We start from the raw sequence: 15266 nt of genomic DNA on the forward strand, positions 1-15266 counted from the left end.
AGGAATATTTCTTGCAATGTGCATACAAATAACAAACCATTGGAAATATGTACATCAACAGACTAAATTTTGAAACCACACTGTAGAATATCATATAAACATTAAAAATGATAGTATATACATATACTATGAAATTAGTTATAACAGCAATATTTGCATATATATGGCAAATAATAAACTTTATATTCTTCCCATACAGGAATACAGATACACTTTATCATTTTTATTGTTGACTAAGATTTCTGGGAGGGTTCCTCAAAATTTAACAATTCCTATATGAGTTCAATTGACATTTAGAATTTTTCAATTTGCCATTTTCATTTATATTTTTTTAAATTCCTTTTACTAAGATAAATAATGCTTCATTGAGCAAAAATCTTCACCCAAAGGAACTAATACTTCCATGAGCAGATTACTGAAAGCAGAATTGTTGACAAAAATATTTTTTTTTTTTTTGACAGGCAGAGTGGACAGTGAGAGAGAGAGACAGAGAGAAAGGTCTTCCTTTTGCCCTTGGTTCACCCTCCAATGGCCGCCGCGGCGCGCTGATCCGAAGGCAGGAACCAGGTGCTTATCCTGGTCTCCCATGCGGGTGCAGGGCCCAAGGATTTGGGCCATCCTACACTGCACTCCCAGGCCATAGCAGAGAGCTGGCCTGGAAGAGGGGCAACCGGGACAGAATCTGGCACCCCGACCGGGATTAGAACCCGGGGTGCCGGTGCCGCAAGGCGGAGGATTAGCCTATTGAGCCACGGCGCCGGCTGCATTTTAACTTTTTATCAGTAATTCCAAACTGCTTCGTTCCAAATAGCCTCTATCAACTACACTCTCCAAATCTTGTGAATTATTAATCATTTTCATCATCTGATACATGGAAAATTATAATCTAGATGACTATTAGTAAAAGTGAGAAAAGCTTTCTGTTCCTCAATAACATTCAGAAAAATTACAGCCCATACCTACATATATTTAATGCACATTTTAAGTTTCCAAAATTTAATAACTGACAACTTCACATAAAAATCCAGACATCTGCTTTTCATTTAAAAAAAATCAAAATATTGGTTATCAATGGGTCCATATTTCTTAAAGACAATAATCAACTGGCACTGAATAGAAGCTGTCCCCTCAAAGTCATCTACAACTCTATCATCTTACATACTACTCCTATTAGGTTTGCTCATTTGTAATACCTGCCTGGTTTCCTTCAGAAACTGAAGTCTGGGACCCCATTTCTACTGGGAAATTTGGTTATATACTGGTTATTAGGATTCTTTGTATGACAGACATTAACATCTGGTCTTATATACATATATATATATGTATCTGTGTGTGTGTGTGATATGTGTCAAACATTTGCTCGTTGTTGCAAGTTTTCATTTTAATCTCATCATTCACAAATACATATAAAAGTCTGAGAAATATACCCACCAAATATTAGCAGTCTTATCCTTTAATTAAGGGCGATTTTCGCTTTTCTTTACATCTACAGGTATACCTTTTTATATAAATGAGTAAGAACTCCTATCATTTAAAAACAAAAAAGTTCTAACAATGATAATTTAGTTATGTTGATGTTTAAGCCAACAAAGGAAAGAGAGAATTAAAACTATTTATGAATAAATTCTGAATACATTATACAAGAGGTCTATATAACCAAATCTCATTCCAATTAGTCTATAATGGCCCAGAAAGAACTTACTAAATCCAGTACTTTAGGTTAGAATTACAACATACATCATTTTAAAAAGTGATTTTCCAGGGGCCAGCGCCGTGGCTCACTTGGCTAATCCTCCACCTGCGGCGCCAGCATCACATATGGGCGCCAGGTTCTAGTCCCGGCTGTTCCTCTTCCAGTCCAGCTCTCTGCTGTGGCCCAGGAAGGCAGTGGAGGATGGTCCAGGTGCTTGGGCGCCTGCACCCACTTGGGAGGCTGGGAGGAAGCACCTGGCTCCTGGCTTCGGATCGGCGTAGCTCCGGCCGTAGCGACCATTTCGGAGGGGAATCAAAGAAAGGAAGACCCTTCTGTCTGTCTGTCTCTAACTCTGTCAAAATAAATTAAAAATAATTTTTTTTTAAAAAGTGATATCACAGGCCGGTGCTGTAGTGTGGCATGTAAAGCAGCCAATCAACATTTAATATATAGCATGTGCCATGTAATGTGCTAAGTGCACAGTAATAATAAATGCACAATTCTTGCTGTAACTTTACAGAAAAGTAGGCAAAACCCTAGTGTGTATGTTCAAGTACAACAAGAAGGCACATAAACCAGACTTAGAAGTTGGGAGTATCTGGCAAGCCTTGTTAATAGAGACAACATACAATTAGAAATACAGCTAAAAAGGTGACAGGGGATCAGGAATCCTGAAGTCATTCTGACTCCTTCTTGCCTTCAATTCTCAGCTGTAATAATCACTGAATCCTATCAACTCTTCTTCAAAAACTTCTGACTCTAACACCCTTCAATTTTCATTGACACTATCCTGTTACCAAATATTCTTTCCTCTAACAGCTTTGTAACTGTTCTCATCATATCCACCCCCCACCAACTTCTTTTTGGGTCAATTACCGCACTGTAATTAGAGTGATCGTTCAAATATTCAAAGCTAATCAGGTTACTATCCAATCTAGAACACCTGAGAGGAGACCTCAGGATAAAACCAAAATTCTTAGCAGTAATTACCAAGTCTTTGAAGATCTGGCTCCTGCTTACTTCTGCCCCAACTCTAGTATTTCCCACCTTGCATTCCTGTCACGTGAAATTTCTTTAACATCCAATTAACAGAGCTGGCTGTCTCACGTCCAGAACTTTGAACAAGCTATTTTCTTCTGCCAGAAACACAGATTTATATTTCTTCACTGAGATAACTCCAACTTATTCTTCAGATCTCTTTATATACGTCTGGGAAGCCTTTCCTTATTATTCAAAAGCCTTTCTGCCTATTTCTCTCTTAAGTCCTCCCACTTAAAAAGTCCCCTATCAGAACAGTTATCATACTATATTTTACTTAGATGTCTGATTCCCTCACTTAACGGTAATGGGAAAACAGGAACTCTTCTTTTTCACTTGTATTCAAGTACTTTTAACAGTATTTAGCACACATAGCAGTTATATTTATTGGAAGAATAAATATTTGTTAATTTCGCTTTATCTACCATATTAGACAACATGCTCCTTATTTTACTCCACAAAGAGTCTTCAAAAGGTACATACTATTTAAAAAAAAAAGATTTCAAAAAAGTAACAAAATAAACTTATAGTTCCATTTTCCATGTACTTTTTGAAACCTCCTAGCATAACGTGCTTCACAATGTAAAAGATACTATGAACTGATGTAGCACAAAGTGCTTAATAAACATTTGTTGAATGAACATCAATGAACAAAGATAATGGGGCTGGCGCTGTGGCACAGGTTAATCCTCCAGCTGTAGCACCAGCATCTCATATGGGCGACAGTTCTAGTCCTGGGTGCTCTTCTTCCAATCCAGCTCTCTGCTATGGCCTAGGAAAGCAGTACAAGATGACCAAAGTGCTTGGGCCCCTGCACCCATGTGGGAGACCCAGAAGAAGCTCCTGGCTCCTGGCTTCAGAGAAGCCAAGCTCTGGCCATTGCGGACATTTGGGGAATGAACCAGCAGATAAAAGACCCTTCTCTCTGTCTTTCCCTCTCACTGTCTGTAACTCCACCTCTCAAATAAATTAATAAAATCTTTTAAATTTAATTTTTTAAAAAATTTAATTTTTTTAAAAAATATGGAATTTCCCTATATTCTACTTATTAATTCTAGATCATTCAGATGTTCATGTGATATGAATACCTAAAAGTAGCAAGATTTCAATTATATTCTCCCTTGTTTACAAAGACTCCACATTTTTAAAAATATCTTACAGAACAAGAACAAATAGCTCTCTCCCCTCCAAATCACATAACGCTATATATTTTTATAGTTTGAGCCTAAAAAAGAATCTCCAAAACCGTAACACTAAAAAATTGGCCCACAGACCAAGAAAGCACTCAAAATTAATTTGCTAAAGTGAATATGATTGTTTAAGAGAAATGACCAAACACATCCTTAAGCATCCCAGTAAACTTGAGGTAAGGAGAGTTTTCATAGAGGCTAACCCGCCAATGTCAGTAATTGAAGACTATTTCAGGATACCTGTATTATTTATGAGAAAACCAAAAGATTTTATATGTAAATTTAGATTCCAGGCAAACAAGAGTTTACAGCAAAGCACAGAAAACTCTTGTTTACCTAACCCACAATATAAATCTTAATTCGGATTTTAGCTCTTTTGTACAACACTTTAACCCACTAAATGAATAAATTGCAAAATTTTCCAGCAAAACCTTAAAATAAAAGGTAGAGGTAGGGTACAGGAGATTTAAATGTCTTAACTAAGATACAATAACAAATATCAAGTATCTTTTTTTTTTAACTTTTTTATTTGAAAGGCAGAGTTACAAAGTCTGGAAGGTGGAGGGTGGGGAGTAGAGAAGGTAGCTAGGTCTTCTACCCACTCCCCAAATGGCTACAACAGCCAGGGCTGGGTCAGGTGGAAGCCAGGAGCCTGGAACTTCATTCAGGTCTCCCATAAAAGTGGCAGGTGACCAAACACTTGGACTATCTTCCACTGCTTCCCCAAGTACATTAGCATGGGGCTAGATAGGAAGCAGATCAGCTGGGACTCATGAATCCAGGGCTCATATGGGCTGCCAGCACTGCAGGTGGCAGCTTAAACTGCTGCACCACAATACCAATCCCACATCAGATATCTTGGCCATCTGAAAAGTTTTCATGCCATACAAAAACACTACCCCTCAAAAAAAAAAATTTCAGCTGCCCTTCTAGTCAAAGAATTCTAAACATCTCATTACAACCTAAGTATCACCAAGATAAACAAGATATACTTTACTCTTGATTTCCCATGCAAACTGGTAATACATTAAAAATTTTTTTAAATTTTTTAAATTTTTTTAAGATTATTCAATTTGAAAGGCAGAGTTAGAGAGAGAGAGAGGAGAAGGAGTTATCTTCCATCTACAGGTTCACTCCCCAAATGGCTGCAACAATGGGGGCTGGGCCAGGTCAAAGCAAGGAGCTTCTTCCTGTCTCCCACATGGTTGCAGGAGCCCAGGGACTTGGGGTATCTTCCACTGCTTTTCCCAGATCATTGGCAGGGAGCTGGATTGGAAGTGGAGCAACCAGGACATGAAATGGCACACATATGGGGGCTGGCATCTCAGGTGTCAGTCCCTAAAAAGTTTATTGTCAGGACCGGTGCTGTGGCATAGTGAGTAAAAAGCTGCCGCCTGCAGTGCCAGCATCCCATATGGGTACCAGTTTGAGACCCGGCTGCTCCACTTCCAATCCAGCTCTCTGCTATGGCCTGGGAAAGCAACAGAAGATGGCCAAGTCCTTGGGCCTCTGCAACTGCATTGGAGACCCGGAGGAAGCTCCTGGCTCCTGCTTTGGATCGGCCCAGCTCCAGCCGTTGAGGCCAACTGAGGAGAGAACCAGTGGATAGAAGACCTGCCTCTCTGCCTCTCTTTCTCCCTCTGTGTAATTCTTTCAAATAAATAAATAAATCTTTTTTTAAAAAAAATTTTTATTGTCATTGAAGCTCAGGCCACATCTCCTCAAAATATGACTACAGTGGACAAGAATATGCCACCCTCCCAAAATACACTTTTTTGGCTTTTGTATTCTTAGTTGTTTTTTCTGGAAGATGGCAGACACAGTAGTAGCTCTAATAAACTGTTCTTTTGCAGGGTAAATATCTATAAAGGAAATCTGTTAGTAACATATTACCTGATTTATCTGCATAACATGACAATCTTTATTTATCATACAATTTCTTCCCTCACCCTCTCACACCTTGTGCTCTCCCCTTGCCCCAGAAACCCCAAGTCCCCATTCTTTTCTATAGATCAGGATGCTATACAAGCATCAATCAACTGACTTCTTCAAGATTCATATTTTGTGGGATTCCCACACATATGTAAGTAATTAAATGGTTTTCTCCTCTTTGTCTTATATAAGTTTTAATTTGTAGAGCAGTTACAGAACCTAGAATAATGAAGGGATGCCACTTTTCCCTCTTTTCTCAGTTACCTAATTATCAGCATAAAAGAGATAAAATGTAATAGCGATCTTAGGTTTTATATACTTAGAAGGCTATAATATTCAACAATATTTTCAACTAAAAAATGATTTTCAGTACTTTTAAACTAAAAATCAAGTTACTTACATTTAAATGCTTCATTTTTATATGTATAAACTCACATACTCCTTCACTAGCCCTATCAGATAATACAAATCTTTTCTATTACCCACTCTGCAAACTATCAGAAGCTGTCAGAAAAACATGAACAGAAATAGATGCACTGGGCAGACACGGGAGCACAGTGGTTTAAGTCATCACTTGGGACACCTACATGCCGTATCAGAGTGCTGGTTACAGTCCCGGTTACTCTGATTCAGCTTCCTGCTAATTTACCTGGGAAGACTGCAAATGAGGACCAAGCACTCAGAGTTTACCACCTATGTGGAAACCCAGATGGAATTCTGGGCTCCTGGCTTCAGCCTGGCTCAGGATTGGCTGTTATAGACATTTAGGAAGTGATCAGCAGATCTAAGATTTCTCTCTCTCCCCTAACTCTCCCTCCCTGTCTCTCTGTCACTCTGCCTTTCAAAGAAGTAAATCTTTTTTAAAAATTTTAGGGCCAGCACTGTGGCACAGTGGATTAAAACCCTGGCCTGAAGCGGTGGCATCCCATATTGGCGCCGGTCCTAGTCCCAGCTGCTCCACTAGTCCTGGCTGCTCCACTTCAAATCCAGCTCTCTGCTATGGCCTGGGATAGCGTAGAAGATGGCCCAAGTATTTGGGCCCCTGCACCCACGTGTGAGACCCAGAAGAAGCTCCTGGCTTCAGATCGGTGCAGCTCCAGCCACTGCAGCCATCTGGGGAGTGAACCAGCAGATGGAAGACTTCTCTGTCTCTACCTCTCTCTGTAACTCTTCCAAATAAATGAAATAAATCTTTAAAAAAAAATTTTAAACATATACTACAAATATAAAAATTAGAGGCATGTGGTCTCAAGGTAGGAACCTTACATTCAACAATCAGTACTTATTAAGTTGCAATTATGACAAAACAGATGGTCTTTCTCACATTTATATAATCCAATTTTGAGATTTTTGAGAGGAAATCTCTATGTTCATCTTTTTAAGAAAAGATGCTCTTTTTTGTTTTAACTAATTTTATTTGAAAGGCAAAGCAACAGAAAAAGAGCCACCACTTGGAATGCCCATATCCTAGACTGGAGTGCCTGAGGTGGAGTCCCTGCTCTACTTCGGATGCTGTTTCCTGCTAATGTGCTAATCCTTTGGTGGCAGCAGTTGATGGGTCAAGTATCTGGGTGGCCACCACCCACACAGTAGACCAGAACTGAGTTCCCAACTCATGGCTTCAGCGTGGGCCATTACTTAGCCATTGCTGGCATTTGGGCACTTCAGGGGCAAACCAGCAAGGAAAGCTAGCACTCTCCCACCCTGTCTTTAAAATTAAATAAGGATTTTAAATATAAAACAAAAATATAATTTCATGGATCTCTATTTTTTAAATACTCGAGAGCAAAAATCTCCTCATCAAAAGAAGCATTTCATTTAGCCATGCCCAATGTAAGAGAAGAAGGCATTTCTCCCATCAGAAGCTACTTAAAACAGTGAAAGGCAGCCCTTGCCTTTATTTTCTAAAACAGATAAAAGAACAAAAACTTTTTAATTTTTTATAATTTAACGCATGACAGACAACCCTGCAACTGCCAAGGTATGCACCACTACCTTGTGCCTATAATCCTGCTATGAACTATGTCCCTTCAAAATCCTTATCTTGAGGTCAAAACTCCCAATTTGCTGGCACATAAAGTCTTTGGAAGGTAATAACCCTTAGAAGAGGTCCTTAGGAGTGTGGTCTTCATTAAAGGATTAGTGCCCTTGTAACAAAAGAGCAGAGACTGCTGTTTCTGCCAAGTAAGAATATAGCAGCAAGGCAGACCTCACACCTTGATCTTGGCCATTCTAGGCTTCAGTCACGTGGGAAATATACTCGTATTTCTGTTTCAGTCACATAGTCTATTGTATTTTGTGACAGCAGCTGGACAAACCACAAAAACATGATTCCCACATAAGTTATAGAAGCTCTGATATAAAAAATTCCTATATCACAAATACACAAATCACTTAGTAGTTTACAGATAGAAAGTGATATAACAAAAAAATTATTTGATAACAATGATGTTTAGTTGCTCTTGAAAGTAATTCAAACATGATGAATTTGCAGTTTTGAAAACTGAACGTGGATGGGCCAGCGCCATGACTCAATTGATTAATCCTCTGCCTGTGGCGCCAGCATCCCATATGGGCGCCAGGTTTTAGTCCCAGCTGCTCCTCTTCCAGTCCAGCTCTCTGCTGTGGCCGGGGAAGGCAGTGGAGGATGGCCCAAGTGCTTGGGCGCCTGCACCTGCATAGGAGACCAGGAGGAAGCAGCTGGCTCCTGGTTTCAGATCGGCATAGCTCTGGCCGCAGCGGCCATTTGGGGGTGAACCAATGGAAGGAAGACCTTTTTCTCTGTCTCTCCAACAGGAAGAAAGGAAGAAAGGAAGGAAGGAAAGAAGGAAACTGAATAGGGAGCAGATACTTCACTCAACAGTGAAGATACCACTTGGGATGCCAGCATCCCATACTGCAGTGCCCGAGTCCGAGTCCTAGCTCAGCTTTCAAATCCAGCTTGCTGAGCTGGCGCCGTGGCTCACTAGGCTAATCCTCCGCCTTGCAGCGCCGGCACACCGGGTTGTAGTCCCAGTCAGGACGCCGGATTCTGTTCCGGTTGCCCCTCTTCCAGGCCAGCTCTCTGCTGTGGCCCGGGAGTGCAGTGGAGGATGGCCCAAGTGCTTGGGCCCTGCACCCCATGGGAGACCAGGATAAATACCTGGCTCCTGCCATCAGATCAGCGCAGTGTACCAGCCGCAGCGCGCTGGCCACGGCGGCCATTGGAGGGTGAACCAACGGCAAAGGAAGACCTTTCTCTCTGTCTCTCTCACTGTCCACTCTGCCTGTAAAAAATAAAAAATAAAAAAATAAAATTCCAGCTTGCTGCTAATGTGTACCCTGGGAGGTAGTAGGTGACAGTTTAAGTGCTTGACTCCCTGCCACTCCTGTGGGAAGCCCAGAATGAGTTCCAGGCTCCTGGCTTCAGCCTGGCCCAGCCCCAGCTGCTACAAACATGAAGGCATTTGAGCCAGTAAACAGGAGAGATCTGGGCATCTTTATGGGGGTAGGGTGGGATGCACAAACAATTTGACTTCAAATCCAAAAATAAGATAGTCAAGGCCAGCGCCATGCATAGTAGGTTAATCCTCTTGCCTGTGACACCCCATATGGGCGCTGGTTCTAGTCCTGGCTGCTCCACTTCCAATCTAGCTCTCTGCTGTGGCTGGGAAAGCAGTAGAAGATGGCCCAAGTCCTTGGGGTCCTGCACCCACGTGGGAGACCAGGAAGAAGAGCCTGGCACCTGGCTTCGGATTGGCGTAACTCCAGCTGTTTCAGCCATTTGGAGAGTGAACCAACGAAAGGAAGACCTTTCTCTTTGTCTCTCCCTCTCACTGTCTGTAACTCTACCTCTCAAATAAAAAAAAAAAAAAGATAGTCATAATCAGTAATAAGATGTGCTAATTAGGTTTCATTTTTACCACATGAATTTACCACTAATGGAATGCCCATTTTCAAAGATTTCAAATAATACAAAACTGCATTGATTTTAAACTTAATTTCAACTTCCTGTGATGAGACAAAGAATCTTCAAAACCTAGACACAGGATCAGTATATTGTTATGTTGATCATCACAACAAATAAATATAAATGAAAGGTAAAAATTATAGATGTTAGGTATAATGGAGTTTCAGCTGAAAAAAAAAACAATTCTTTTATATTTTTGTATGCAAATAATTACTTACACACTAGAGTGAGAGAGCTAATTCCACAAGAGGTGTATGGCTGACTTTCAAAGCAAAGTTATTAGGTCCTTTTTTTTTTCATATTGCAAAAATATTTAAACTAATCATTTAACTGTTGATATCCATTTGTGTGCAATTAGTGCAAGGCTCAACTTGATCCTTTTAAAAAAATATTTTTCTAAAAATTTTACTTATTTATTTGAAAGAGTTACTGAGAGAGGACAGAGAGAGAGAGAGATCTTCCATCCACTGGTTACTCCCCAAATGGCCACAATGGCCAGGACTGGGCCAGTCAGAAGTCAGAAGCTTCTTCCAGGTCTCCTACTTGGGTGCAGAGACCCAAGGACTTTGGCCATCTCCATTGCTTTCCCAGGCCACTAGCAGGGAGCTGGATCAGAAGTGGAGCAGCCAGGACACAAACCGGCACCCATATGGTATGCCAGCACTGCAGACAGCGGCTTAACCCTCTGTGCCACAGCACAGGACCCAGTCCCTTTTTGAATTAACAAAATAAGATGGTACAAGGATATTTTATCAAATCCCTTTAAAACCATATTTCCCTGAACAACAAATAAATCAGCTAGTGGATCTCATCCTTTATATCTAGCTTCTAACCAATTTTAGTATTAGGTTTTCATAGGCTGACACAACACCACAATGCTGAGTTGCACAAGACTCTGGGGAAAATGTTTAAATAAAAGCTATTTTCACTGAAATTTTTAAATACTGTACAGAAGTGTTATAGAATTATGTTGCCGGCGCTGTGGCTCAATAGGCTGATCCTCCACCTGTGGCGCCAGCACACGGGGTTCTAGTCCCGGTCGGGGCGCCGGATTCTGTCCCGGTTGCCCCTCTTTCAGGCCAGCTCTCTGCTGTGGCCCAGGAGAGCAGTGAGGATGGCCCAAGTGCTTGGGCCCTGCACCCCATGGGAGACCAGGAGAAGCACCTGGCTCCCAGCTTCGGATCAGCGCGGTGCGCTGGCCGCGGCGGCCATTGGATGGTGAACCAACGGCAAAAGGAAGACCTTTCTCTCTCTCTCTCACTGTCCACTCTGCCTGTCAAAAAAAAAAAAAAAAAAAAAAAAAAGAATTATGTTTATATCAAAGTTATCAAACTTTGCTTAAGCAAAAATTTTCAACTTCTACTTTGAAAATAGTGACTTCATTTATAAAAAGTCATTTTCCTGGAGCCACAGAAAAATTCTTGCTTTTCATGACTAATACACAATCTAAAATATTATCACCTATGGGGCCGGCGCTGTGGCATAGCAGATAAAGCCACCGCCTAAAGTGCCAGCATCCCATATGGGCGCCAGTTCGGGACTTTGCTGCTCCACCTCTGATCCAGCTCTCTGCTATGGCCTGGTAAAGCAGTACAAGATGGCCCAAATCTTTGGGCCCCTGCACCTGCGTGGGAGACCTGGAAGAAGCTCCTGGCTCCTGGCTCCTGGCTCCAGATCATCGGAGCTCCGGCCTTTGCAATCCATCGGCAAGTGAACCAGCGGATGGAAGACCTCTCTCTCTGTCTCTCCTTCTCTCTGTTTAACTCTCAAATAAATAAATCTTTAAAAATAAATAAAATATTACCATCTGATGTCAAATATCCATTGAGCAGCATTATATCTGCTCATTTTTAGGTCCTTAGAGCCTAACACAATGCCTGGCATTATCTCACATATCAACGAGGACTTCAATATGCTTTTTTATTATCCCAAACACTCACGTTCTATGCGTACTACCATCTGCTATTATATAACAGGAGGTGGAGAACATTTAAAAAATGCTGCACACTACCAGCCATTTAGCATCCTGAGCTCCCACAGTTGCTTAGTGGGTGTTCTGAAACTAGGCCATATTTCTAGTATTAAGAATTCCACTTCACTACTTCCAAAGTACAGAAATAAAAGTCTTCAAGACTAAACCATAAAACTTCACTATTTTAGGCTGCCTAGTTTACAAGCATGCCATTTGCTTCTATGAGTTTGAACTGCAATTAACACATGGTAGATAAACCAATTTTTGTTGTTGCAACAAAATAATTAGCTCTTCTACCAATCTTTATAGAGTTCTAGACTTCAAAACATACAATATTAAGATAAAATGCAATTTATCTGAATCAGAACTAAAACCCTCCAGTGAAATTCTGATTGTATATAAACTATTTCAGATCACCCAATCTGTTAGAGACCACATACTGCTAGGGAAGAAGTAACTGTAATCTCCAACTTAATTTTCCTGTCCAGGTAACCAGGAAATGCCAAGAGAATAAAGCTTGCTCCCTTTAACAGAATAAAAGTTACAGATAGACTTAAGCCATTTTATCATATCATTGCAAGAAGTTATGTATTCATTCAAAACTGATCAAGAAAAATTTCAGTGATCCAATTTCACTATTTCATAGTGAAGTAAACAAAGATACAGTAAATATAAAACCTATACAAATTACAAGGCAGTTATACTATATTGCACTGATTCGGAATTTTCAGGTAATTACGTTTCAATTTATTTTATTCAATAAATACTGGTGTTTCTTTTGTTTCATCTCATTAAACCCATCTTTCCCGTAACAAAGTCTTAACACGTTAAGTTTTATATTGTATCATTTTGGATAGAAATCATTCTGGGAAGTACACTGTATTGTCATGTGTCACCTTAAACAAAATTTACTAACATTCATTTACCTCTCCTTCATGTTCCCAGATTATCACTATTCTATTTATAAAATAAACAGTATCCTGAAAAACTGTGTATCTTTATCACATTAAGTTGCTGTGATTTTTCTTTTTTTTTTAAAGATTTATTTATTTTACTTGAAAGAGTTACAGAGAGAGAAGAGAGGCAAAGAGAGGAAAGAGGTCTTCCATTCAATGGTTCATGCCGCAATGGCTGGAACTGCGCCGATCCGAAGCCAGGAGCCAGGAGCTTCTTCAGGGTCTCCCAATTGGGCACAGGGGCCCAAGGACCTGGGCTGTCGCTCCCCCTCTTCGTGGAGGAGCAACACAGGACCCTGCGCTGTTCTTTCGTCTGCTCGGCCCTCCCCGGGTTTGCTGCTGGTTCTTCCCGGGTTGGCTACTATCCCTTCCACCTCCGTGGAAGGGCAGTTCCCCCTGGCCGCATTCCCCACTTCCGCAGGGGAGCGGCACACCGCCGGCCGGCTCTTCTCGGGGGCTGCACGGGTTCCCTTAGATGTTCCCCATAGATGTTCCCGGTGCATGCAGTCTCTCTCCTCCTTTATAGTCCTCCTCCGCCAATTCCAACTCGGCTGCCTACACGCCGAGCACGCCGCTCTCCTCCAATCAGGAGCAAGTCCTACAGTTAATTGGTTGAACTGGAGGCAGCTGTGCGGAAGCTGTTTACTTCTCTCCCAGCGCCATATTGTGGGAGAGCAGATGCATAGAATAAGTCTTAATTCCAGTAACTTAGTCTAGTCCGAGCTGCTCCCCACACTGGGCCATCGTCTACCGCAATCCCAGACCATAGCAGAGAGCTGAGTGGGAAGCGGAGCAGCCGGGTCTTGAACTGGTGCAGACAAGGGATGCCAGCGCTTCAGGCCAGGGCGTTAACCAGTGCCCCACAGCGCCGGCCTGGCTGTGATTTTTCTTTAATGTCTCATCTGCTCTTTAACTATCTTCCCTTGCTCTGGCCTCTGGGAGTAATTCCAGTCCTTTCAAACATCAGTTCAAACTTTCTTAAACTGCATATTATAACAGAGTTATCAAGCCTGAATTAAGCTTGAGGGGCTCTACGGGCAGAAAACATGTTTAAGAACAGCATGACATCTGTCCATCATAGTGGCCCATTCAGCTGGTTTTAGGGCTCTAGGTTATTAATTTAAAGCTAACTTTCTTTTAGAAAACAAAAAGTCGGCCGGCACCGTGGCTCACTAGGCTAATCCTCCACCTGCGGCGCCGGCACACCAGGTTCTAGTCCCGGTCGGGGCGCCGGAGTCTGTCCCGGTTGCCCCTCTTCCAGGCCAGCTCTCTGCTGTGACCAGCGAGTGCGGTGGAGGATGGCCCAAGTGCTTGGGCCCTGCACCCCATGGGAGACCAGGAGAAGTACCTGGCTCCTGCCATCGGTTCAGCGCAGTGCGCCAGCCGCAGCCCCGGCCGCGGCGACCATTGGAGGGTGAACCAACGGCAAAGGAAGACCTTCCTCTCTGTCTCTCTCTCACTGTCCACTCTGCCTGTCAAAAAAAAAAGAAAACAAAAAGTCTAGACATTGTATACTGGAGAAACAGGTAAGAAAAACTGTCATACTTAACACTCATCACACAGCTTACAGTCTTGTAAAAAAGATAAACATTAAATACATCACTGCAAAATGTTGTCATATGAAAGAGGAAGTACAGGTGCTAAAGAACTTTTAAGCAGGGGAACCTAATTAGAGGTTAAAGAAGGTCTGCTAAAAGACACAATGCTTAAAAAAGAATTTTCTCCAGTTTTTTCTCAAATTTCAGGTTTTCACAAGTGTTCCACAAAACCGGAAACTCAGAAAACCCAAATTTAACTAATTCCAGATTCTAAAAATCATTTTTGTCAGAACAAGCTATTTTTAGTTTACTTCAAAGATATTAAAAAAGTTAAAAAAGACTCATCTTTGTCAGCTGTGAAATTTCTTTTAAACAGAAATTGAAGGCAAATAATAGTACTTAAACATAAGAATTCATCACAGTACTATAAACAGAAGTTATGCCAAAATAATTCATAAAAGTCAGGCTCACTTCACATAGGAACCAATTTTACCCTCTTTTAAGATCTTCTGTAATGTTTCAGCTACAAGCAATATGCTTATTCCTATGAAAAAAATCTTTACCTTTACACAGTATGAACTACATTTTGCAATCAGTTGCAATCTTAAGACATTAGAATGAAATATACAAGCATGAAATCTAATTAGTTTTCTTTTATATCTTGATAATGGGAACTGCATACTTTCTCAAGAAGCTCATATGTTAACAACACCTCAAAAGCTTGATGGCCTTTTGTAATAAGAATATTCCTCTTATGTGTTTGAACTCTGGTAAATGAAGATGCTGTGCTTTTTAAAAAGCTGGGAGCCAGGAAAAAACTCAAACAGCATCAGAATAAACATCAATTTAATTTATTTTGGAATATAAAACAGCTTCTCAGATTTATACAGGTTCCTTTCAACCTGCACTGATTAACAAGCACACTTCAGAATACTCTATAATATACTAAGTTCAAGCATACCACACATTATCTGTAATTCAAAATTTTTTTCTGATTT

At 41.1% G+C, this 15266-nt stretch overlaps 1 protein-coding gene across 7 annotated transcripts in view; it reads right to left on the reverse strand.

Annotated features, from left to right (window-relative positions):
• The window catches only part of SHOC2 (SHOC2 leucine rich repeat scaffold protein), a 103942-nt gene that overhangs the window by 83517 nt on the left and 5159 nt on the right, over positions 1 to 15266 (reverse strand). Inside the window, exon 2 of one of the 7 annotated variants that reach the window (XM_070057226.1) lies at positions 1738 to 2045. The exons of the other annotated variants lie outside the window; for them this stretch is intronic. The gene's annotated coding sequence lies outside the window, so the exon portion shown is untranslated. The remainder of the gene's footprint in view (positions 1 to 1737; positions 2046 to 15266) is intronic. 7 annotated transcript variants of the gene reach the window in all.

This window comes from Oryctolagus cuniculus, chromosome 15 (assembly GCF_964237555.1).
Source record: "Oryctolagus cuniculus chromosome 15, mOryCun1.1, whole genome shotgun sequence".
NCBI classification, from domain to species: Eukaryota; Metazoa; Chordata; class Mammalia; order Lagomorpha; family Leporidae; genus Oryctolagus; species Oryctolagus cuniculus.